At 41.4% G+C, this 25,190-nt stretch overlaps 1 protein-coding gene and 1 long non-coding RNA gene across 2 annotated transcripts in view; one reads left to right on the top strand and one right to left on the bottom strand.

Moving 5' to 3' along the window:
- The window catches only part of SLC38A4 (solute carrier family 38 member 4), an 84,182-nt gene extending 76,253 nt beyond the window's left edge, over positions 1-7,929 (bottom strand). Inside the window, exon 1 of the mRNA XM_077870339.1 lies at positions 7,704-7,929. The gene's annotated coding sequence lies outside the window, so the exon portion shown is untranslated. The remainder of the gene's footprint in view (positions 1-7,703) is intronic.
- On the top strand, positions 471-18,995 carry LOC144296940 (uncharacterized). The gene is made up of 3 exons (XR_013363878.1): positions 471-1,229; positions 11,721-11,846; positions 18,014-18,995. It is a non-coding gene; the product is annotated as an uncharacterized LOC144296940 (long non-coding RNA).
- Positions 18,996-25,190: the final 6,195 nt, after the last annotated feature.

Raw genomic sequence — 25,190 nt, 5'->3', positions numbered from 1 at the left:
CAGAATTGTACGCTCCCTTGTGCACTGTCCTCTAGCATCTGGCTGTCCCAATGCTGTATTTTTGCTTCATTCTTTCTCATTGTATAATCGCTTGTTTGCCTGGTTCCTCTTGAGACTGTAAATTCTGTGGCTGTTTTGTCAAGATGTATTTGCTGAATAAATAAATGAACGGATGGGTAAATCAACTGGTGTTTCCCTGTTTTTCAAGAGGTTGAAAAGTTGAGTAATAATTTGAAGAATGGACTTTTACCAAACGGAGAATTTCAGGTTAAAATACTACTGTGAAGATGACTTTGGAACTCTCTGGTCTTAAAACTGTAACCTGGTGTTACTGGGGGGCTATGTGACTTCATTCTGGAAGGAGGATATTCCTAACCTATATGGGACATTGGAGAAGTGGAGTCTTACTGAGATCATCGTCTGTCTCACTCCATGCAAGGGGTAATTCTGTTTTCTATTCTTCCCAGGGCAGTGCTTTTCCAGTTCCTTCTCTGATGAGCCTCTCAGCAAAGCAGGTCTGGGCCCTTCTCTTTTGTGGCAATACTACCTGGTCAGCCCTCAACAGCACACCCCTCCCCAGGACTACGTAGGTACGTTAAATTCTGAAGAGTGAGGCACATCTCAGAAGGTGATTCCAAAGTGGAAGTTTGAAGGTTGAAATCACGACTAATTCGACTGTAGAGAGGAAGGCTCTGACGCAGAGCCTCCTGAACGCTACCTTCACTTGCAATATTCCTCCCCTCTGGACTCTGCTTACCCACAGGTAGCCCTCCATTCAAGTCTGGTGACCCCATCTCCTCCCTCAGAAAACCCAGTCCTGTCCGTAGCTACTCATCTTCTGATTTAATTACACTTATTGGGTTCCCCCTTAAAGCTGGGTGCCAGAAACAGAACAAACATGATCCCTATCCTCATGGAGTGTATAATTTGGGGAGAGAAGCTATTTTAATCAAAGTGTGATACAAATATACGTAAAATGACAAAGACTACAATGAAGGAAGGATGCACTGGGCCCACAGAAAGACTTGCCTGAGGAAATGACTCTTGAGGATGAGTTTGAGGAAAGTTTTTGTTTCTTAAGACAGTAGTGACTTTAGCATTTTCATGCCCATGGGAAGGCCAGGCCAGTGTTTGAGCTGGTGCTCCTGAGACGGTGGAGGGGCAGAGCCATCTCAAGTAGCAAGAAGGACTTCTCTCCAAGGCAGACATGCTCTGATCTCCCAAATAAGGTAAATGTGGGATTCTGATTCTGGTTCTGGTCTCCCTGCCAGCAAGAGCCAAGGACTGGCTGGCCTATTACTTGGTCCTCTGTGAATCCACACATCTCACAGAGACGTGCTTTATTCACCTAGACATAACCAGAGTTACTTTTCCTTTTGCTTGATTCTTTAAGAATAATAGAGCTTCTCATCCCACCCATTACAGTGCTTTTGATTATTTTTCTGTCCTGCTTCAGGCCAGCCACACCGCAGTAAACATCATGGAATGTTAGTTGTCAGTGGCTACTCCCTTTGCTGTCCGGAAGGAAAGATCCAGGTTGATGGAATCTTTTTGATGAGTTCAGGAGCAAAAAAAGTTCTGGTTCTTGTGAAAAGCCTGACTGTAAAATGGGGGAGTGGGGTGGTAATAAGGAATCAGCCTCAAGCATGGGACACTGAGGACCTCCATTTAGAGAAAGATTTGGTACATGAAACACAGGTTCCTTTGAACCTTAAACAAACAAAAATGGTAAAGTCAGTTTGGAAGTGAGATTTACAGTCAGTCCCTGCATTTCTTCTTAAACTTATGTTGACATATTGCAGCATGTAGTACGTTAGGAAAGAAGTGTTGCAATATTCTGCAATATTTAATGTGTAAAGGACAAAGTCACACCTCAATCCCAGGTTCTGAGTTTTGGGGGTTTTGTTTCATTTTGTTTTGCTTTACTCCTTAATCCCCACCACCTGTTTAACTCATCCTCCCACTTACCTTCCCTCGGATAACCATCAGTTTGGTCTCTGTAATTGAGTCTTTCTCGAAGTGTCTGACTCTTATTTTTCCCCTTTGCTTATTTGTTTTGTTTCTTAAATCCCACATATTAGTGAGGTCATGTGGGTATTTGTCTTTCTCTGGCTCATTTTGTTTAGCATTATGCTCCCTAGCTCCACCCATATTATTGCAAATGGCAAGATTTCATTCTTTTTTTGGATGAATAATATTCCATTACACACACACACACACACACACACACACCACTTCTTCTTTATCCATTCTCCAGATGATGGACACTGGGGCTGCTTCCATACCTTGGCTATTGTAAACAATACTATTATAAACATAGGGGTGCATGTATCCCTTTGAATTAATGTTCTTATATTCTTTGAGTAAATACCCAGTAGTGCAATTACTGGATTGTAGGTTAGTTTTATTTTTAACTTTTTGAGGAACCTCCATACTGTTGTCCAGAGGGGCTGCACCAGTTCGCATTCCCACCAACAGTGTAAGAGGGCTCCCCTTTCTCTGCATCCTCTCCAACACCTGCTGTTTCTGTGTTGATTGTAGCTATTCTGATTGGAGTGAGATGGTAGTTCATTGTGGGTTTTTAAATAATGAATTAATTAATTTTGATAGAATGAGAGAGAGCATGAGCAGGGGGAGGCAAGGAGGGGCAGAGGGAGTAGCCGACTCCCCGCTGACCAGGGAGCAGGAGTTCAATCCCACAACCCTGGGATTGTGACCTGAGCCAAAGGCAGAGGCTTAACTGACTGAGCCGCCCAGGCACCCCTCATTGTGGTTTTGATTTGTACTTCCCTGCTGATGAGTGATGTTGAGCATCTTTTCATGTGTCTGTTGGCCATCTGGATGTCTTCTTTAGGAAAATGTCTATTTTTGTCTTCTGCCCATTTTTTAATTGGAGTATTTGGTTTTATTGGGTGTTGAGTTTTATAACTTCTTTATAGATTTTGGATACTAACCCTTTATCAGATATGTTGTACTTTTTCAAGTGCTGTTTCTGCATCTATGGACATGATCATATGGTTCTTATCCTTTCTCTTCTTGATGTAATGTATCACATTGATTGATTTGTGAATATTGAACCACACTTGCATCCTGGGAATTAAATTCCACTGGATCGTGGTGAATGATTTTTTTTTTTTTTTAATGTACTGGTGATTTCAGTTTGCTAGTGTTTTGTTGAGAATTTTTTCATCTATGTTTATCAGGAATATTGATCTATAGTTCTCTTTTTTTAGTGGTGCCTTTATCTGATTTTGGTATCAGAGTAATGCTGTCCTCATAGAATGAATTTGGAAATTTTCTTTCTTGTATTTTCTTGAGAAAATATTTTCTCAATGTATTTGCTAAGAAAAATACATTTTCTTGTATTTTTTGAATAGTTTTAGAAGAATAGGTATTCGCTCTTTAAATATTTGGTAGAATTTATCTGTGAAGCCACCTGGCTGTGGACTTTTGTTTTTTGGAGGCGTTTTTTGATTACTGACTCAATTTCTTTGCTGGTTATCAGTCTGTTCAAATTTTCTGTTTCTTCCTGTTGCCGTTTTGGTAGTTTATTTGTTTCTAGAAATTTATCCGTTTCTCCTTGGATGTCTAGTTTGATGGCATGTAAGTTTACATAACATTCTGTTATGAGACTGTATTTCTGTGGTGTTGTCATTTCTCCTCTTCATTTGAGCTTTATTTGAGTCTTCCCTCTTTTTTTTTCTTGATAAGCCTGGCTATAGGTTTATCAATTTTATTGATTTTGTTTTCAAAGAACCACCTCCTGATTTCATTGATCTGTTCTATTGTTGGTCTATTGTTGTTTTTTTTTTTTAGTTCTTGTATCATTTATTTCTGCTCTAATCTTTATCATTTCCTTCCTTCTGCTGGTTTTACATTTTATTTGTTGTTGTTTTTTTTTTCTAGCTCCTTTAGGTGCAAGGTTAGGTTGTTTATTTGAGGTTTTTCTTGCTTCTTGAGGTAGGCCTACATTGCTGGAATCTTTCCTCCTAGAATTGCTTTTACTGCATCCCAAAAGTTTTAGACCATTATGTTTTCATTTTCATTTGTTTCCACGTATTTTCTTTTATTTCTTCTTTTATTTCCTGCTTGACCCATTCGTTGTTTAGTAGCATGCTATTTAACCTCCATGTATTTATGGTCTTCCAGGATTTTTCTTGTGACCGACTCCTGGATTCATAAGAGTTCTGTGTTTTTTAATGTAACCAATTTTTATGCTAGCAACTTAACTTATAACATAAAGGGAAAATCCTACCGAATAAATGTACCCATGTGCTAATATGTAAGTTCGTCATTGTGATCATGACATTTGGTTTCCAAATATAAATTCCAAGTCTCCTCATCAAACCAAGTCTTCTGCTCAGAAGCCTATTTGTACCCTTGTTCTCACTTTAAAATTATCCCACTACATAGGGTCCCTATTCTTTACCAAAGCACACCCCTCTTCAGATCGGTCTTAGAAGAAGAAGAGTGAATTGGATAGAATGTGACTTTGGCACACTGTTCAAATTCTCCTTTGACTGCCCCCTGGTCCCTTTATGTCAGTCCACTGTCCTATTTCCTATCTCTTAAGTGGCAAGAAAGTATATTCTGCCCAAAAAGGAAGTTAAACTCCTTACTTTGCTTCTTGGTGTAGTGTCTTAATCTCGGGACAGCCCATCAAAACTTACTGCCCCTTCTCTCATTTATCAGAAGCTTGTTCTTATTTAAATATCAGCAACTGAATGTTTAGGGCCTTTAGGTACCACCTAAGCAAAACCCACAGAGCTGCTTCCTTGCAAAGCAAACCCTGAAAAGAGCTGTTATGGCAGCCTTCAGAGGCATCATCCTTTCTGGAGCTGACCTTGGCTCAAAAGATGAATGTTTGGCATCTGTCTCATATATCTTCCACTTTCTCTTGCCCCATGAAAGGTATGTGTGTGCTGGTGTGTGTGTGGTGGGGGTGGTGGGGTGGTGAGGCAGGGCTCTCACCTTCTCATCCTTCTCCATATCAAAGCCTGCTCAGAGGACAGGCCTGATAAACCTGCTGGCTTTGAGATGTGAGAATTTAAAGTACTCTCTTCTGTTTATTAAGCAACGATTTACTGAACACTTCTATGCTGGATAAGGTCTAAGAGACAAACAAATTAGACATTCTCTGTTTTTGAAAATGTGCAATCTAGTGGAGGGGGTCATACCTATAAAAATAATTCATATAAATGGGAGTAACCGTTGGTGTGGGGTGGAAAGTTCCTCCCCATGAGGAACATGTATGGGGGAAATGCAGAACTAAGCAGCCTCGTGGTTCTGGTTCGGACATGGTAGGAACATATCTCCATACCTTCCCAAAAGCAGCATGGTAGTGTTTAATGTTATTATTCCTTTTCTCTGGCACTTGAAGTAGGCTTCTTTCTTAATGATGTTTAATATTAACAGAATAATAAAACAATATTTAGGCCAAAGGGCCTAGGACCTCTAAATTTGAATTTCAGATACCAGAAAGGAACGTTCTGTGTCCCTATGGTCCCAGATCGCTGACAGGTCTGTGCAGAGGTTTGTACCAGATTTATCTAGAGCACAGAGTAAAACAGAAACTCTCAGACTCCATTCTGGAGAAGTTGATTCAGTAATGTTGGGCTGTGGTCTTTGCTTCTATATTTTAACCACATACCTCAGGTCGTGTTAAGGTGTGGCCAAGTTTGACAGTTGTACTATCTCCTGAAATGCCTGAAATTATACCAGGTTGGGGCATGTCTATTTGGAAGGCCAGCTCTCTCCCTTTCCTGGGACCATAGCTTAGTGTCAGAGAGTGACTTAGGCTCCAAACAGATTGAATTCATTGTGTTTCAGTGTCCATATGAATTTCATGGATGCTGCTTGCTCCAGAATACTGGTCCGTGAACTTCAGCAGGATGGGGCCATCTGGCATGGGGCCTGGGACCAGATCAATAGTTTGCATGGCCACCTGAGTAGGAGTTCTACAGGATACTTGTGAAAAATGTCCTAATCCTACCCCAGGTCTGTTGAATCAGAATCTCAGGAATGGGCAGGAATCTAATTTTAACAAGTTCAGTCCATATTTAAGATATCCCTCAAGTGGCTCGTGCTGCTACTGAGGTTATAGACCAGGCTCGCCACCGAGGAGACAGATTTGAGGGCTCTGTTGGGAAGGTGACAGGTCCAGCTGACCAAATACAGTACCTAAAGGGTCTGGGGACAACTCACCATAGTGTGGAAGAACAAGGGGTCCATGGAAGGGGAGTAGCTGAGGAGGAAATTCTAAGTGGTGCCATGGGGAGGGTGGAGAGAGGCCTGATTTGGGGGATTCAGGAAATACTTTGGTCATGGATTCTCTCAGCAGAAGGACCCTGGAATTGGGGGGGACACCAGTCTCTCCAAGGAGGCCAGGGTCCAAGGCCGATTCCCAAAGAAGAATTTAGATGGTAGAAAAAAATATAGCAACTTGCTATGAACTCTGGGAACAGCAGTGACTCGAGGTGGAGTCTCTGAATAGAAGGTTCCTCTGAACTGAGCTGAAATGGCTTCTGCAGGTGGAAGTCAAAGGGCCACTGTGAGTAAGGGGAGGCGTAAGGCCAAAGAGGGGTAGCACTCGACGGCCCTGCTATGCTGGTAAAGCCGAGGTACAGAGGAGGTGGCCACAGCACCCTAACTGCTGCGAGAAAGTCATGGCCCTGAACTCTGGGGTAAACATTCTAGAATGCCACCTTTTCATGTTTCAGTCCTATGAGAAAATGATTATAAGAAAACAGAACCCTGAGGAGTTACAAAAAAAAAAAAAAAAAAAAAAAAAAGCTGTCATTTCTACTTTCACTTATAAAGAGCAGCTGCTTTATATAGCCAATAAAATTAATTTACAAAACTTTTGCCCATTTCAATAACAAAAAGGAATGAAAAAAGAATGTGAAGGACAGTACATAACTAAGTATAGAAGTATACAAGGAGACATTAGAACAATGCCATTCTGGGGGTGCTTTTTTTTTTTTTTTTGGGGGGGTGCTTTTTAAAAAAATAATTTTGTCAGTAATTTGTGTTATGGGAATTAGACTAAATAATGAGTTTTTAAAATGTGAAATTAAGGGACGCCTGCGTGACTTAGTGGTTGAGTGTCTGCCTTTAGGCTCAGGGCATGATCCCAGAGTCCCGGATCGAGTCCCAGGATCCAGTCCCAAGTCGGGCCCCCTGCATGGAGCCTGCTTCGCCCTCTGCCTGTGTCTTTGCCTCTCTCTCTGTGTCTCTCATGAATAAATAAATAAAATCTTTTAAAAATAATAAAAGTAAATGTGAAATTAAGCAAAAGGATAAACTCATCCATTGTTTCTTCTGCATGTCTAATGTATAAAGACATTGGACAGAATTTTAGCATCCCCCAAATGATATTTTTCATTCATAGATATTTATTGCCTATCTATCCTAAGACACAGTATCATATGTACACCATATAAGCGTAAATTTAGTAGAGGTTAAATAATACTATATGATATATAATGTATGATATGTACTATAATATATAATATTTTATAACATGTGTTACATAACATGTTATTTACATGATATGTCACATATATACATACACATTTATACATGTATTATGCACTGTATGCATAAATGCACATATACAGTATATACATATGTATACATATATATATCTCCTATCAAAGTAACAGAAGGAGCTGGTTCCTTTCCTCTCAAGGTGCCCCAGTTACCTCCAAGTATGTCCAAAGGGGACACCTCCCACATTTCCACACACCAATCACTGTAGTCTGTCGCAGTCAACACCCTGTTCCTCCTTTCCTCCTCCGGCACCCATTCCACCACAGCTGTCCAAGGAGCCACTTGGAAAAGCTCAGAGGACATCCTGGCCCACACTCATAGTGTGGTCTCCAGAATGCCCATGTGTCTGTCAGAGCCCGGATGGGTTGGGTGGTGGTGGAAAGAAGGGACTTCTCTATTCCTTGGGCCCTGGGCAGGAAGCAGAGGCCACACCAGCCCCAGCATCCTCTTCCTCCTCCTTTAGCTCAGCCTCTTGCCTGCCAGCCATAAAAGCCATGCCCACATATGTTACTGGCATATGGCATACCTAGTGGGGTAGGGTAGGAGAAGGAGCTGGGACCTGGAAGTTTCTAGATTGATAGCAACCAAGCCCAAAGTGTGACTTTATCAATTGCTAAACCCACACTTGGGATTTGCTCTAGCACAGGAGAATATAATCATGTTTTTAATAAGCTTTTAGGACAACTACCAAGGATTGAATTTATTGTGTTTCAGTGTCCCTATGACACTGTATTGTCATGTCAACAAGAGTATTGTCTCTCATTCCTATGATCTTAGAGGCAAAAATTGCTTATAGGCAAGTGTTATTTTTACCTCTGTGTGAGGTAGGGAAAGAAGGAAGAATATTAGAAGTGCTTATGATGCTAACGATTTGTTAACTAACTTTTGTCCTTCTAGCAAATCATCTGTTTTTCCTGCTGTGGGAAACACATACAAAGATCTGATATTAAAATTTAATTTAAAGTCATACGGAATGGGTCCCATGCCTGCCTATTACCACCTGACACACAAGTATGGTAACTAGCAACTTAACTGACACCGTAATTGGGACACTTGTGGGGCTGTGATCTGTCTAAAATTGAGAGAGAAAGGTCTTCCCATTAGGAAACTGAGGCCACCAAGTCTCAAGTCTGGGAGAGAGAGTTGCCCTCCCTTCCTCTCTGGGACCCTAGTGTTAAAGGCAGGACCAGGGGTGCCTCAGATTGAAGAAGGAGGGCGGGAAGAGCCAGTTCCACTGTCCTGGTCTCACATTGGATGTCCTTGGGGTCTCCTTGGCCCCCTAGTACCTGAGATCTCACTTTCTGGCTCTCTGTGCCCATCAGGGGCAGACCCTCCCCTAAGGCATCTCCCTGAATATTCACTGTTGTGAACATTCTGTGCCCATCAGGGGCAGACCCCCTCCTAAGGCATCTCCCTGAATGTTCACTGTTGTCCACACCCAGGCCCTATCCTCCTGCACTAAAGGGTAGGCACAGCTGTGCCCTGCAGTGAACAAAACGACAAGACTCATGGCCACTGGAGCCACAAAAAACAGAGCACTCGGGACGCCTGGGTGGCTCAGTGGTTGAGCGTCTACCTTAGGCTCAGGGCGTGATCCTGGGGCCCTGGGATCAAGTCCCACATCAGGCTCCCCACAGAGAGCCCTCTTCTCCCTCTGCCTGTGTCTTTCCCTCTCTCTGTGTGTCTCTCATGAATAAATAAATAAAATCTTTTCAAAAAATTTAAAAAAAACCCAACCCAACACTCTGTGGGCTCTCCTTACAAAACACACCAGAATCCACGGTCTGTAGGATTTCTCCCCCTCTCTCTGTTCCTCTCATGCGGTCTCTGACAAGAAATCTGGAGATCAGCTCTATCAGGAATGTCTTTACCTGAGTGCCTGGCCCTTGTGGTGAACGATGCCTCAACAATGTGGAGATGGCAGTTCCAAGTAGTCACCTCAAATTTCTGCGTGACGGTGCTCATGGAGGTATTAATGATACACTAATATGTGTGGGGTGGGGGGAAGGAAGAGTCTGAGCAACTCAATGAGATAGCTCCCATTTACTTCATTTTTTAGTGCAAAGTTGAAGTTTTTATGCATTCAGTGACTATTTCTCAAACATCTGTCTTCTCTCTACCATGACCAGAGTATCAGCATGAGGAAGGAGCTCACAATTTAATGGGGGGGTGGGGGGGTGGGTTAGTGCAGGGACAGACATGTGTTAAGTATAATGTGGCCACCCAGAGCCAGACATGGAACTTCACCTGAGGCTGGAGGGAGGGAGAGGAGATGTCCTTACCTGATGCCTTAATGAGGGCTTCTATACTAAAATGCCACAGACTGGGTGGCCCGTTAACAACAGGAATTTATTTCTGAGATCTATAGTCTGAGGTCAAGGTGCTAGCATGGTTGGGTTCTGGGGAGACCCCTCTTCTGGTTGCAGACTGCCAACTTCTCTGTGGGATATGTTATGGCAGAAAGAGGACCTGTGACCTCTCTCGGATCCCTTTTATAAGGACATTAATCCCATTTGTGAGGTCTCCGCTATCATGATCTGATCACCTCCCAGAGGTAATTATCTTCACATTGTGGGTTGGGATTTCAACACATGACTTTTGGGGAGCCACAGTCATGTGGCTACCTGAGTCTCGAAGGATCAAGAAAGATGGGGATTAAAGGCAGCATGGTCTTGCTGACCGATGAAGGTTGACAGAGAATCTAGAGGAAGCTCTTCCATTAGCCTACAGTTCTACAGAACAAATATTTCTCTGTAGAACATAGAGTTTCAGTTATAGTTCAGAGGGATAATTTTTCTTGCTTCTTGAGGGGGCACTTACTGGAATGTGTCTTCATCAAACAGATTTATTTAAAATAGTTCAGGTACAGTTTGTTGACTTCTTAGTGAGTTGGCAATGGAACTACATCTGAGAAAACCTTGTCACTACGCTTAGTGATTGCCAAGTTAGAATGAGAAAGACAATATGACGGCAAAAAAAAAGAGACTTGCGGAGAGCCTGGATGACTTAGTCAGTTAGTGTGTGACTCTTGGTTTGGACTCAGGTCATGGGCTCAGGGTCATGGGATGGAGCCCCTCATCCTTCAATGGGATTCTTTCTCCCTTTCCCTCTGTCCCTCCCCACTCGCTCGCTCTCTCTCTTAAAAATACAATACAATACAATCTTAAAAAGAGAGAGACTTGGTTCTGTTGATAAATAAGGTGAAAGAACACCTGTGGAAAATAAGTTTCCTAGTTTGTAAATGCTGCTTAATCAGTTGTAGTAGTAATGAAACTGTCTCTGGGGAGCACTGTGTCCTTCCCCAAATGCTTTTCCTGTACCTTCTTTAGTTAAATCTGCTGATTTCACTGAATAGCATCCCCAGACAAGAACTTATGTATATTTACATTTGTTTATTGGCTGTTTACTATGAGTTGGGCACCAGGACAAACATTTTCCACGCTGTTCACCTTGTCCTGATGCTGCCCTGTGAGATAAGAGCTCTACTGTCCCATATTACAAGGTCCACACAGCAGACTCCACCAGGGGAACCCATCACTGCCTCTTTCATCCCATGACTACGTCTTTGATATCATCCTTTTAACATTATGTACCCCATCACATCTCAACTATTTTTAAATACTTGACATACCTACTCTCCCTTCACTGGTTGTTAGATCAAATACACCTTATGAGTCTGAAAAGAATCTTCCAATCCAGTGTCTCACTGGATTCTGAGCAGCTGTCTCCTGCAGTGGTTCTGGGTAACCCATCTGGGGCGTAGCTTGGTTCCACCATTTACTACCCTAGCAAGCCATTTTTACTGCCCTGTGCTTCCTTGATAAAATTGAGATAGTAAAAAAAAAAAAAAAATTGAGATCATAATGGTGTACCTCATGGGGTTGTGTGAGGGTGGAAAGACAAAAACCTAAAATGGAACAAAATCGTGCCTGATGTAGTAAATACTCAGTAAACATTAGATTTTAATATTATTGTTCTGATTGCTGTCATTGATTACCATTACTTTCTCACATTTGCATTTGCAGCTAATACTCTATAAATCTATTCTCTTTCCTGTATTCTTATTAGATATGTTCACATAATATATTCATATTAAATATTATTATTATTATTTACACAAATAAAGATAATTTGCTCTCTTTCCCACCACCTGCCTCTAAACTTGTTAGGCATTGGCAGGACTCAGCTCCAGTTGGATTTTCCTCTTTGAAACCCTTGCTGACCCACACTCCCTTTGGAGTCACTGCTACGCTTTGTGACCTACATCTTCAGCATCGCTCATGGCACTCATTATAGTAAGTTGCTTATATATCTAGCTCCCTAATAACTCTGGGCTCATTAGCATCAGGGAGCATGCCTTATTTATCCTTTTGATCTCAGTCCATTGCAGATTTCCAATTATTTTCAGTTAATGAATGGATGAGTGAATTAATGTTAGAGGGATCTTACTCATTTTTAAAATAAAGTCTACACATCAGAGCAGGAAGAGGCTCATAGAAATAACTAAGTCTGTCCCCTCTATTCCCATTATCCCTTCCTTTAGAGATGAAGAAGCAGAGGTACAAAGGGGTAATTTCGCCTACTGTCACACTGATAGTAAGTGGCCAGAGTATGCATGTGGAAGCGTGTGGCCCTTGGCAGACAATCAGAAATAGTTGCCAAACAAGAAACCAAAATCCAAATCCTAGGTCTTTTTTTTTTTTACTATGCTTTGTCCCTTTCCATCATGAGTCATTGTATCAGCAAAGATGCTTTTAGCTACAAGTAACAGAAAATGCAACTTTACAGGTTGGCTTAAATAATAAAGGCCCCTATTTGCTCTATGATTTTTAAATCTAGAAGGTAGGGTCGAGTTCAGGGCTGGTGTGATTCAGCAGCTTAGTGAGATCATGGTTTTCTTTCTATGTCTCTGTGTTGCATCCTGCAGTAGGAGCTTTATACTAAAGCCGCCTTCTTAAGGGTGGCTGCCAACTACTCTCAGGGCTATGTGCTTTGACATCCACATCCAGAAAGGAGAGAAAGTGAGTGAGGGAACAGTTGTGGATGGCGGTCGGGGTTAAGAATGTGCAGAGAAAATGTGAGTCACTGCTAATGGGTATGAGGTGTCTTTTGGGGATGATGAAAATGTTCTCAAGTGGATTGCGGTAACTGCTGTACAAGTATGTGAGTATACACCATTAAATTGTACACTTGAAGTGAATTGCATGGTATGAGAATTATATCTCAATAAAGCTGTTTTATTGTTATAAGTCAGAAGAACAGCACTTTACCTGATAGCTCATTTTCTGCCAGTACCCGAGAAGTTTTGTATGACCTCAAGTGAAATTTAAGCTTGCTTTATCCCAAGTTATGTATAATCTTCAACACAATATGAATGTGGACACAGGTGAGATGTATGACTCTGCTGCCATGAAGTCTGAAGGCCATTAGATGAAGACAGGAAGAGAAGAGGACATCAGGGACACTCCTGTACCTGAAGGGGAATTCTATTGAAACTCAAGCATCAGTTTTCCCTCTCCCTTTGGATTACTTCCTTCTAGTAGCATTGTTGGGGAAGTGGGAGGACTTAACTTAGGTCAATTTCTCTTTTTCTTTCTTTCTTTCTTTCTTTCTTTCTTTCTTTCTTTCTTTCTTTCTTTCTTCTCTGATTTTATTTATTCAGAGAGAGAACAGACATGGGATGGGGGTGGTGCAGAGGGAACAAGAGAGAGAGAATCCCAAGCAGACTCCCTGGTGAGCATAGAGCTCAGTGGGGCTCAACCTGACAACCCTGAGACCATCACTTGAGCCAAAATCAAGAGTCAGATGCTCGATCGACTAAGCTACCCAGGCGCCATGACTTATGTCAATTTCTAAGCAGTCTACTTGACTTCTCATATTCCACTCTGTTTCTGAGCTCTTGGTCACAGGCCACTGTCTACTTTACTGCTCTTTACAGCTCCAAATTGAAGGATTCCCGTCCCTGTCAAAGAAATGTTGCCACCCTCACAGGGGCATTTGTGGAGATGAGCTAGTTTGCTAGGGCTGTTGTGACAACCTGTCTCATACCAGGCAGCTTAAAACAAAGAATTTATTCTTTCACAGTTCAGGAGGCTAGAGGTCTGACGTCAAGGTTTTGGCAGGGCTCGTTCCTTCTGAAACGAATTCCATGCTCCTCTCCTAGCTTCTGACGACTGCAGGCAGTCCTTTACATTCTTTGGCTAATGGGTCTCCCTAATCTCTGTCTCTGTCTTCACATGGTCTTTTTTTTTTTTTTCATCTCTATGTTTTCTTCCTTTCTCTCTTATAAAGGACACTAGTCACTGGATTTAGGGCACACCCTATCCAGGATAATCTAAACTAGAGATCTTTGCCTTAGTTATATCTACAAAGGTTTATTCCAAATGATCACATTCTGAAGTTTCAGGGTGGCATGAATTATTGGAGGACACTATTCAACCCACTATAAAAAGTGAAGGAATCCTTCCCTATTGAGCCTGTTCTTTTTTATTCTCTACAATTCATTACACACAGTTATGTGGGTTCATCAGATTTTGCTGGAAGTTTGATGAAAATATAAAGGAACTACAGCATATAAGGGAAAAGCAACTATATGCTAATTATGATTTTTTGGAACCTAATAAAAGATTCCTTAAGTAATTAAGCCTTTCATAGTCATCACTCCATGAATAACAGACCTTCTATCTCAGGCCCATGAACCATGGAGAAGGGCTTCCTTCTTCAAACCCTCATGGTACAGCTGTCCCTTCAGTACTCCAGGGATTGCCCTTACCCTAGAGCCCTTCCCTTTCCCCAACAGGTAGTTCAGGGGACCCAGTCATTATTAACCATTTCCCTAAGTCGAAGTTATTTACTACTAGAGGAACACCATAAGGATGAGTCCAACAGGATGGTCCAAGGTGGGGTTGGCAAACCTGCAGTACAGTAGAAAAATCAGGACTGGGTGTAGCACTCCATATACCACTCTTGTGAGTTACAGCTATGCCCCTTTCTTTTTCTAATTGTCCCCACATCTCTCAAGAATAGTTTCTCAAAACAATAGAGTTTGTATTCTTCTAGGTACTTGCGAGAAAAGGTCCATCACTGGGGCATGTATCCCTTAATATAAGGGCCAGAGTATGTTTTTAAAGGTGATATTCTTCTATATTCTTTCCTCACCCATTCTTGGGGGTAGTGGAGAGGAAGGGTTGGTGGTGGTTGTGGTAATAGGTAGTACTGGGGAGGCAGGCAGTGGATTCATTGTCCTGTTATAATACCAAAGTCATTTCTGATTAGACACCAACAAGATCACTAGTCTTGTTTCAGACATAGTTCGTTTCCAAATTTTGAGTATATTCTTATGTATAGAGGGCTCACAAAGGTACCGTCAATTCATTAAACCAGACTAATGACTTTTATGTGCAGCCAACACAAATAATATTGACCAACTTCTTGCTTCTCATTATCCTGAAATATAAATAAAGCCAAGATTTTATTCGTTATGGTTTCTATAATGTTGGAAATTCTTACAAAATATGTCAGCAAAGTCTTTTAGAGCACATCTTTTTAGGTAGGGCCTAAACCTTTCCTACTGGAGCCAAGTGACACCTTGGCCATATCTCTAATCCTTTATTTTTCCCTTAACTGATTCTGGCATTTAATGTTTTGGCCTGATTTAGTCTTTAGTTCCTGGAATATTTTATTGTTACTGTTTGTTTAATTATGAAACATGTCATTCATACAAAAATTACAGAGACATATAACAAGCACCTGTGTATGCACCCCTAGACTTCATCAAATGTCAATAGCTTGCATGCTTTGGAATTTTTTTTAAAAACAAATAAAACATTACAGATTCATTTAGGGCCAAGGAGGTGTAGGCTTTTTGGTTTTTTTTTTTTTTTTTTAATCTTCTTATTGATGGTAATATTTTAAAATTCAGTCAAGAGAAATTTTATTTCAAGAAGGTACTAAACTTCTTCTGAAAGTGTTTTTCTTTTAAATGACTGGAAAGTGAGTCTTCTCAATGATGGCTTTCTGGATGTCTCTATCCCAACCTTTTTTCTCATTCTGCAGTTCTTCTCAACTTGTCCCATTAATGCCCGTGTTTTGATTACTACTCTGATGACTCCTTAGTTCCTATCTTTAACTTAGGTCTCTCTTTGGAATACCAGAGTGGTACAGCCAGAGATCACCTTGTTGTGCCACAAGCCCTTCCATCTTAACATAATCCACGAGACCCATGATTTCCTCTAACTGCTTTTCCCTTTCTTTGCAAATTGCATCATCATTCGCTCAGTTAAGCATTTCCAACCCCTGAGACACCTTGATGCTTTATTCTACAGAGCACTTCTCTAAATGCATCAGCATGTCCTCCTAATTCTAGCTCCTCAAATAGGTATCAAACTGACTTCTATCTTCTTCTGTGACCACCAGCCTAGTCCAAAGTATCATCTGCTTCCATGATAGCAATAGGTTCCTGATTCTTCTCTATCCTTCCTAGGGCCCTCCAGCAGGTTCTCCACATGGTAGTAGATTTTCAGAACACAAATCTGATAAGACCCCATCCTGCTCGACTCTGATTCTTAAGCTAAAAAAGAGTTGTGCATGGTCAGCATAGTCTGCTGCCCAGACTGTTCCTCTTTGCCTCTTCTGTTACCCTCATTCTATGTCCCAGTTGCTAGGTTTTGAAAGCAATATGCCTCTTCTTCTACCCAGAGCCTTCGCATGTGCTGTTCCCTCCTTATGATGTATTTACTCACTTATGGAGTTAAGTTCTATTCATTACTTAGATCTCAATATTATTTCCTTAGGGGAGCTTCCCTGACCCTCCACAATCTGGGTCAAGTTTCTTTGATATTAGTTTGTATTCCACTATATTCTTTTCATCCTGGGACTTTTCTCAGATATAATAATAAACTCTTTTGTTTATTTGATTAAAATTGATCTTCCCATCTCCCTATCCCCTAGGAATATATTGTAAGATCTAAGAGAACATGAATAAATAAGTGAATCTCAAGCTACACAATTTATAGGTAGTCTCGCCCTGCCTGGATCAAGTGGAAACAAGTGTGGTAGTGCCGATAAACAAACTTATGGCATTCTGGGTTTCCATTGTCATGGTCTCTCCCTCCACTGTTTCAAAAATAACATTAGGCCATAAACAAATAATACCATTTTATAGTAAGGTGAAGGAGGGAAAGCTCCTGACACAAGATGCTTGATGAAAGATAGACTTATATTTTGGTATCTTAGTAAAATGTAAAGAGCAATGAATCCAAATTCCTTAACTGTTCTTAAGTGTCAGCCAGGAGGGACAACGGCTAGCCTCAGTTTCAGCCTCTAAAGTAATAATATGCTCCTTCTAAGTGAGTTGTAATAACTAAAAATTATACATCCACAGCACCCATACCATAGTAAGAGTCGGTAAATATTTGCAGACTAGAGAAACAACTGAATGCATAAATTAACGAAAGCAAAATACCCAAATAGCAAATGCTCAATGAATTGTAACCATACAATATTATAAAATGACAGGAAAGAATGCTTTCTTGTAAGTAAAAGGAAGCAGTGAGCTGGTGTGGTAATGAAAGATTGAAACTCAGTGGAGAGCAATCCTGGACAATAATCCAGAGCAGGTTTGGGGTCCAGGTATGGTGCCTGGGCAGCTTGGCTATGTTAACCACTCAAGAATAGGAAGACTCCGACAGCCTGTTGTCTACTGTTACCTGATGTCCACAGGCAGCTGTAGATAAAAAGGAATGGAGAAATAGGGCCTCACAAAAGAAAGGAAGGGATGAGCCACAGACAGAGGGGTAGAACCAGCAGAGGGGTGGGTGACCTCTGAGGTCACCTCTGAGACCAAAAGGCAACTGTCAGAACTCCAAAGAGTCAGTTCAGGTGGGAACAAAACCATGTCCTCCGTACCTAATGATAGCAATACAAGAGTCAAGGATGACTTTGGCAATGACGATTTTCAGCTAAGTGGTGGGGCTAAAGGCAGAATCAACTGAGCCGGGCCAGGAGCAGGAGGTGAGGTACACAGACAGAGAGCTTGCATTCTTCTTTCAAGAAATTTGTCTGGAATTGGCAGAGGAGAGACTGGGTGGGGTGGTGCGAAGTGGAGACAGGGTTGAGAGAGAGGCTTTTTTGTTTGTTTTGTTTTTAGGTGAAGATGCTTAGCATATTTATAGTCTGAGAAAGGAATTGGAATTAGTGTTCTGGGGAGAGAGGATAATTAATTTTTTTTTTTTTTTGAGAGGACAATTAATTCGTTGAAGTTCTGAAGAGGCGTCAGGGTGCTTGTCCAGCCCTCATCAGCCCCCAGGACACCCCAAAATTTTTTTTAAAATGCATTCTCGATATCCCCTCTCCATTCATCCATAAGGCCCTGGACCCTCTCTCTTAGTCTGGGCTTGTATTTGCATTCTTGACCTCCTGCTGGATTCCCCTGACCTTTTACTTTGCCTCTTATTTTCTTTAGCCTGCTCTCACCCTTAAGATCTGATGACGGATTTAGCTTGTCTGGCACACAGCCACCATTCGCCTTGGCTGCACTACTGCCTTCACCCTTAGCTGTTGCAACTCTTGGCCACCCTGGGTAAAGGCCCTGCCAAGCCCCCCTCCCAGACTTGTCCACGTGGAGGAGAAGTGCTTCCAGGAGGAGCTCACAGCAAGAGGATGAAGTCTGAGTGCAGAGGGAAAGTGAGCTTGGCCAAAGGCTGGCAAGGAGGAGAGACAAGGAACCAGTGGAATTTCCCAGGAAGGGCGACTTGACTGTTCCCTTTAATCTGATTCTGTACTATTCTGTTTTGTTTTGTTTTTTTAGCCATGACAATATACTATGTGAAAAACAAAGCTTTTGTTTTTAAAACAAAAACTGATAAATGAGGAGAAGGAAGTGTGTTCATTCATTCATTCATTCAGAGATACTTCCAGAGCCCCAGGTAGACCACCTGCTAGGTGCTGGGGACACTGGTGAACAGTCTCCATCCCCGATCTCAGGGAGCTTTCCACTAAGCAGGATTGATGAGCAGACATTAAGCAAATAATTACACACTTGCTTGCGTCAGTGCAGAAGTTGGGACTCTGGGAGAGTTCGACCCTGAGCGCTTCTGCTTTCCCTGAAAGGTAGGAGGCAAGGTCATTTGCTTGGAAAGGGACTGGAGCTGGGTAGGGGGCTTGAAAGCTACGAGGAAGGTTAGGGAAAAGGGTTGCAGGAAAGGGGGGGGGGACATGGAAACAGGAACAGAACTGCGCAGACCTTTTGCTTGAATGTCTCCAAGCTCAAGTCCCAGAGCCTGATTTTAAGCTGGCCATCCATGTCACATGTGTAGCAAATTCCTTTTCTTTAGACTCTGTTAGTCACCATTCTCCTTTTAGCATTGCCAGAAGGGATCTCCTTTTGCAGAAGTATCTTCAATTCACAGTGATCATACTGGTAATAGCCAATCCTTATCTTCAGGACTGTTTTTTTTTTTTTTTTTTTAAAGTATTTTTTATTTTTATTTTTTTTAATTTTTATTTATTTATGATAGTCACAGAGAGAGAGAGAGAGAGAGAGAGGCAGAGACACAGGGAGAGGGAGAAGCAGGCTCCATGCACCGGGAGCCCGACGTGGGATTCGATCCCGGGTCTCCAGGATCGTGCCCTGGGCCAAAGGCAGGCGCTAAACCGCTGCGCCACCCAGGGATCCCTCTTCAGGACTGTTAAGTGACAGGATAGACCTTTAGATTAAAAGCAATATGATAAAAATAAATAAATAAATAAATAAATAAATAAATAAATAAATAAATAAATAAATAAAAGCAATATGACTGTGGCCTTATTAGGTTCTTAATTAGACTTTAAGGCCCTACTCTTAAGAGTCACTCCGCCCTCGTCCCCTGGGCTTTGGCAAGCTCAGAACCATTGCCTTCCCAGGACATTGGCACCATAGCCCTGATGAAGCCCCAAATATATTACCAATAAAGTGACTCCAGTGGTATCTATTGTTAAACAACAACCCTTTAATCACAGTCTTATAAATTATAAGTGCCTTGGAACTTTTTTCCCTTAATCTTACGTGCACATTTCTTAACATCATTCACTAACCTACGAGCGTATATTTTCTGGATATTGGAAAAGAGAATTAAAAACAAGACAGGCATCTCCTCACATGTTTCTCTTGCAGAAAGCAGTGCTTTATTTCATTGATCTACAGGGTCTACCTTCTGTGCAGTGAATTTTCAAATGTATGTGGAGTTTCCTCTTGAATGCTGTACTAAATCAGGGCGTTTTCAGATATGAAAGAGCAAAACAAGAGGTTGTGACAAAGAGAAGTATTTCACGAATATGTTCTAGATAACGGATTCACTCATTCTGTGCACATCTTGCCTAAATCCCTCCATTCATTTTGTTTGTTTTTACAGGAGATGTCTATCTGGGGCAGCTCGATCTGTTACGAGCTGTGAGGAGGGAGACAAGGAGAGACAAGATTTGTTGCTGAGTTTTTTAAAAAAAAAAATCTGCATATGTTTCACATAATAGGCAAATAAATGTTTATTAAATTGAATTAAATTGAACCAGGATCAAGGACGTGTGGCTTATGGTTGAAAAGCACGTTGCTATGGTACACCGTTGAATCAACAGTACTGGGATGGAGTGGGGGTGAGGTGGGGAAGAGAAAGGAAGAAGGCAAAAATCTAAAAGTGAGGACACAGAAGCAAAGTGAACGGAGCACAGCTGCAAAGATGGAGATCGGTACCTTTATGCCTTATTTGTATTTTCCATTTGTATGTGTGTAAGTGTGTATATGCAGCAGTGTCCACATGCGTGTGTGGAGCTAGGATAACATGACAGGGTCAGACGTTAATAAATAAGAAATCGAGTTAAACTTCATCGCATCTCTTTCATTTTAAACTAACATACCAGTTCCCACGGCTCCCCATGCCACACAACCCCCCCTTTCCCAGCCCCACGTGTGAACAGAAGGCCCATCGGTAGCCGGAAGCAGGTACAATTCCTGCAAACTACTTCCCCCTTCAACTTTGCACAGATCTCCAGGGTAGGCACCATGGCCCCTGTGTTCTAGAATGCCAGGGTGAAGCCCAAATAAAAGGTTCAAAGAAAACAGCAAGGACAGGAAACAGTAACCATGAGTGCGTGCTGCGGTGTTCCCCTTGCCCCGTGTCACCCCCCCTTCCTGCGTTTGCAGAACTCCCCACCTTTGAGGGTTGGTTGGGCAGCTCAGACACTGCTTATTATTAGAGTTGAGTATATCAGCGACTTGCTTTCCTCACCTCCTTTGGGGTAAATCAGGAGTCCCCCCAATGCTGGGGCAGGGAGACTGCGTGGGGGGACCCTAACTCCCGCAGCAGCTGCAGGACAACCGGTGGTGTGGACAGAGCCTGTGCTCGCCTGGTCCCCCCCTGGGCTGCCCTGCTCAAGGAGGTGGTCCTGATGGCTTAGACCAGCCCCCTGGGGGAAGTGGGGCATTTTGGAGATCTATTACCCTACCCTAGAGCTTGTGGGAGGCCCTTTTGTGCCGAAGAAGAATCTGCCCCCATCTGGCAGGTGCACGTTCCTGCCAGTCATCCTGTCCGTGGCTCCAGAGCTATCAGCCCTCCTTTCCCTGTTTCTGTTCTGTCAAAAGCCACCAAAGTTTGCCTCATTGCTTAACAGCTACCAACCCCTGGTGGTACAATAAGGCTGCCACACGTGTCCAGTTACATCCATAAGCCTTTTCATGGTATTATGCGCCTCTGAAAATATAGAAGTCTTTTATGAAGATGTACTCTTGTATTATGGGGCATTACCACAGGGCCTATTATGTCCTCCCACCCACCCCAAAACAACAGAACTAGCACATGTTTCTACTTGTTTAGCCTCGGTCTACTAACCCAGAGAAAATCATTAGCTTACTTATACTTTAATTTTTTTTAAGATTTTATTTATTTATTCATGAGAGACAGAGAGAGAGAGAAAGAGAGAGGCAGAGACACAGGCAGAGCGAGAAGCAGGCTCCATGCAGGGAGCTTGATGTGGGACTTGATCCCAGGACCCCAAGATCATGCCCTAAGCCAAAGGCAGAAGCTCAACCACTGAGCCACCCAGGTGTCCCTTACTTATATACTTTTAAATGTACATATTCAACATTAAGTGGCTCAACCGCCAATACATAAATGAGATATTTTAAAAATTAAGTTTATGTCACCCTGGGAAGGAGGAAAAGGAAAAGACCGTAGTTATCATATAGGGGACCCTTAAAGTATACACAATGCAAGCCCATTCCTGGGAAGAATAACCTGGGTCACCTGTGACCCCACTCCCTTTCCCACTGAGAGACTACAGCTTCACACTTGCTGTGCATCTTTTCCGACCATTCTGTGGTCACAGTAGCTGCCATCACCAGTGAAGGCTCACCTGGCTCCCAGTATAGTCACTGGGCTTACTTCAAGGACAAAGCCCAATCCTACTAAATCTTGGTGCTCACCTCCTCCTTTATGCCTCCTAGTTGAGTTTATGAGGGTCACATGCAATGTAGGCAGGCATCTCTGGTCACCTACCATCTCCTGAGGGCTCCTTCCCATACAGTTTTCTACGTCCTGCCTGTTTTTTTTTTTTTTTTTTTATAAATTTTTATTTATTTATGATAGTCACACAGAGAGAGGGAGAGAGAGGCAGAGACACAGGCAGAGGGAGAAGCAGGCTCCACGCAGGGAGCCCGACGTGGGATTCGATCCTGAGTCTCCAGGATCGTGCCCTGGGCCAAAGGCAGGCGCCAAACCACTGCGCCACCCAGGGATCCCCTACGTCCTGCCTGTTAACTGAACCCTGAGCCTCTCCTCACTCTCCTACCCAACCCCTGTGACCTCTAGAATTCCTGCACCATAATCATTAATCTTCCTTACCTTTGACTTCTTTCCTGGACATTTGCTCCACTTCCTTGTCGTCATTAAAATAACCCCCAGGTGGCATATCCCCTGCAGCCTTTTCACCCGGGGGCTGTTTCTTTTTTTGCTTGCCAGAGTCCTTTCTGTATTAACAGAGGTGTTACGGACAAGTTTTGCCATGGTTATCCAAAACAGCACTCCTTGAGTGCGCACATCTTGCCATCCCAAAGACCTTGAGCTACTAACAGTCACATCTCTTTTTATGTAGGTTCTTCTCAAGAGGAAACTCTAGTCTCTCCCATCTTATTGACGTGTCATCAATATCCTCTCCCATGTGTGGATTGTCATTTCACTCTCTGAGTATCTTCTGATGAACCCAAGCTCTCAACTTTAATTAAGTACATCAATCTTTTATGGTTTATGCACTTTATATAATATTTACAACATGACTTCTGTTTACAATTTACAGTTGACCTTTATTTACTTAGGACTAATATCCATAATTTCTGATCTTGAAGTCCTAAAGATAGTCTATTTTATTATCTTCATAAAGTTTAATGATTTTGGGCTTTCACATTTAGATGTTTAGTCTACCTGAGAATTTTCTATGCATGGTGTGAGGGAGGCACCTGACTTTGTTTTTGTCTGGAAGGATAGTCAATTTCCCAGGATGACTTATTGAAAAGATCATCATTTCCCTATTGACCTGCAGTACTACCTCAATCTTATTTCAATAGCCCACTTATTAATGCATCTGTTTGGGAAGTCTACTTTGTTCTACTGGTCTATGTTTTTCTCTGCCTCTACAAACACCTTATGGTCTTAATTATTTTAGCTTGATAATGCCTTATGTAAATGATGTCTACTTGTCACCTCACCTGTTTTTCTTTTTTCTTTTTTTTTTTTCAAAAGTGTCTTAGTGATCTTTGGCTCTTTGCATTATGCAAAATTTACATCAGCTTATTAATTTTCTTTTTTTTTTTTTAAGATTTATTTATTTATTTATTCAGAGAGAGCAAAAGAGAGGCAGAGACACAGGCAAAGAGAGAAGCAGGCTCCATGCAGGGGGCCCGACGTGGGACTCGATCCTGGGTCTCCAGGATCACATCCCGGGCTGCAGGCGGCGCTAAACCGCTGCACCACCCGGGCTGCCCCAGCTTATTAATTTTCAAAAAAGAAAAACCTGTTGGGTTAAGATTAGTATTTCTCTGAATCAGTTTAGAGAGAGTTGACCTTTCTTAAATATTGTGTTTTCCAATCAGTGAACATGGTCTATCTTCCCATTTACTTAGACCTCCTTAAACATCATTCAGTTAAGTTTTATACACTTATCCAGAAAGTTCTTGCCTATCTTGTCATTTTTATTATTATATGCTTTTTATATTAATTTAAATAGTATGTTTTAATTTTATTTTTCAACTACTGCTAACATGTGAAATAAGTGCCAAATTTTATTTCCAGCAAGTTTAATAGAAATAATAAGAGAGTTTATTTAGCAATTTTCTGAAGCATCTTTTGCTGAGTATATGCACAAAATCACATCATTTGCATTTGCATTGTTTCTTCTTCTCTAAGCTTTGCAGTTTTAGTTTCTTCTTGTCTTCTTTGCATTTAGGCAAGCTAAATTTGAAGGAACTGTGTGGTGTTGTAAGCAGCTGTGTTACACAAATTCTACCTTTATATGTATTTATTTACAATAGTTCATTGTTAGTAAGTGGAGAGGTAAACATATAATGGTGACTGTTCAACAAAACTATTAAATGTTAATGAAAACTTCTAAGATGCTACAGATATTACAATGCTATCTCATCTTGATGCCAGTATGTAAACTTTACAGAAATATCAAATTATGCCTCATTAAAAATGCCATTTGAAGACTGTTCATTGGCAAAATGTTGACTACCATAACATCTGATAATCTTGAACTAGCAAGCAAAACTTCGATGTTAATAACATTTTTTACAACATGTTAGAGAGCAGGCATTTGCATTTGTATTGTTGATGTTTAGAGAAAAAGGACACTGCATCTTTCAACTATTAAGTCAAGCCGTGGCAATTTAGGTTCTGCAAAACAGTATTTTCTGCAACAGTGTACTAATGTTCTAAATCTGAGTTCTGTTTTTCTCTGTGTTTAATTTGTAAATTTATTTGCTTTCATAGTGTTATAAGAACTACGATTATACATTGTTTATGCTTAATTTTATTACATATTTTAGTAAAATTGTAATTAAATTAGTTTAAAGCAATCCTGGCTTCCTGTCTGAAATAGTCTCTTATTTTATTACTTACATCAGAGAAATTCTGTTCTGATGAATAGGAGACTCTCCTTTGTCTCACTATGGAAGACTCTGGCTTTGCTGATGTTCTTAAAATGTGTACGTTACCTACTTGCATTTGGGTACATGTGCCTGACTACATCTTTCCCCACTCTGAGGGCTCCTGAGTGCTCTTTTTTAAATGCAGATATTATTTAGCCTTTGTCTACTTAAAAGTATTCAATAACTTTATTTTTAAGATAATGTTAAAAATTCTTTTTTAGTTTTATTGACATATAATTAACATTCAACACTTATTTATAAGTATAAATACACCACATAATGACTTGACATATATGTATATGCAATATATATATAGCAAAATGATTACTACAGTAAGTTTAGTTAACATCCATCAACTCATACAGTTACAAAAAATTTTTTCCCTTGTGATGAGAAGTTTCGGATCTTACTCTCTTTCAAAATTCTTAACATAACTCAGAAAGCTCTGTATAGTGTAGCTCCTACCCAC

This window comes from Canis aureus, chromosome 25, assembly GCF_053574225.1.
Source record: "Canis aureus isolate CA01 chromosome 25, VMU_Caureus_v.1.0, whole genome shotgun sequence".
In the NCBI taxonomy this organism is placed as follows: Eukaryota; Metazoa; Chordata; class Mammalia; order Carnivora; family Canidae; genus Canis; species Canis aureus.
This window is presented reverse-complemented; position numbering and strand designations above follow the sequence as displayed.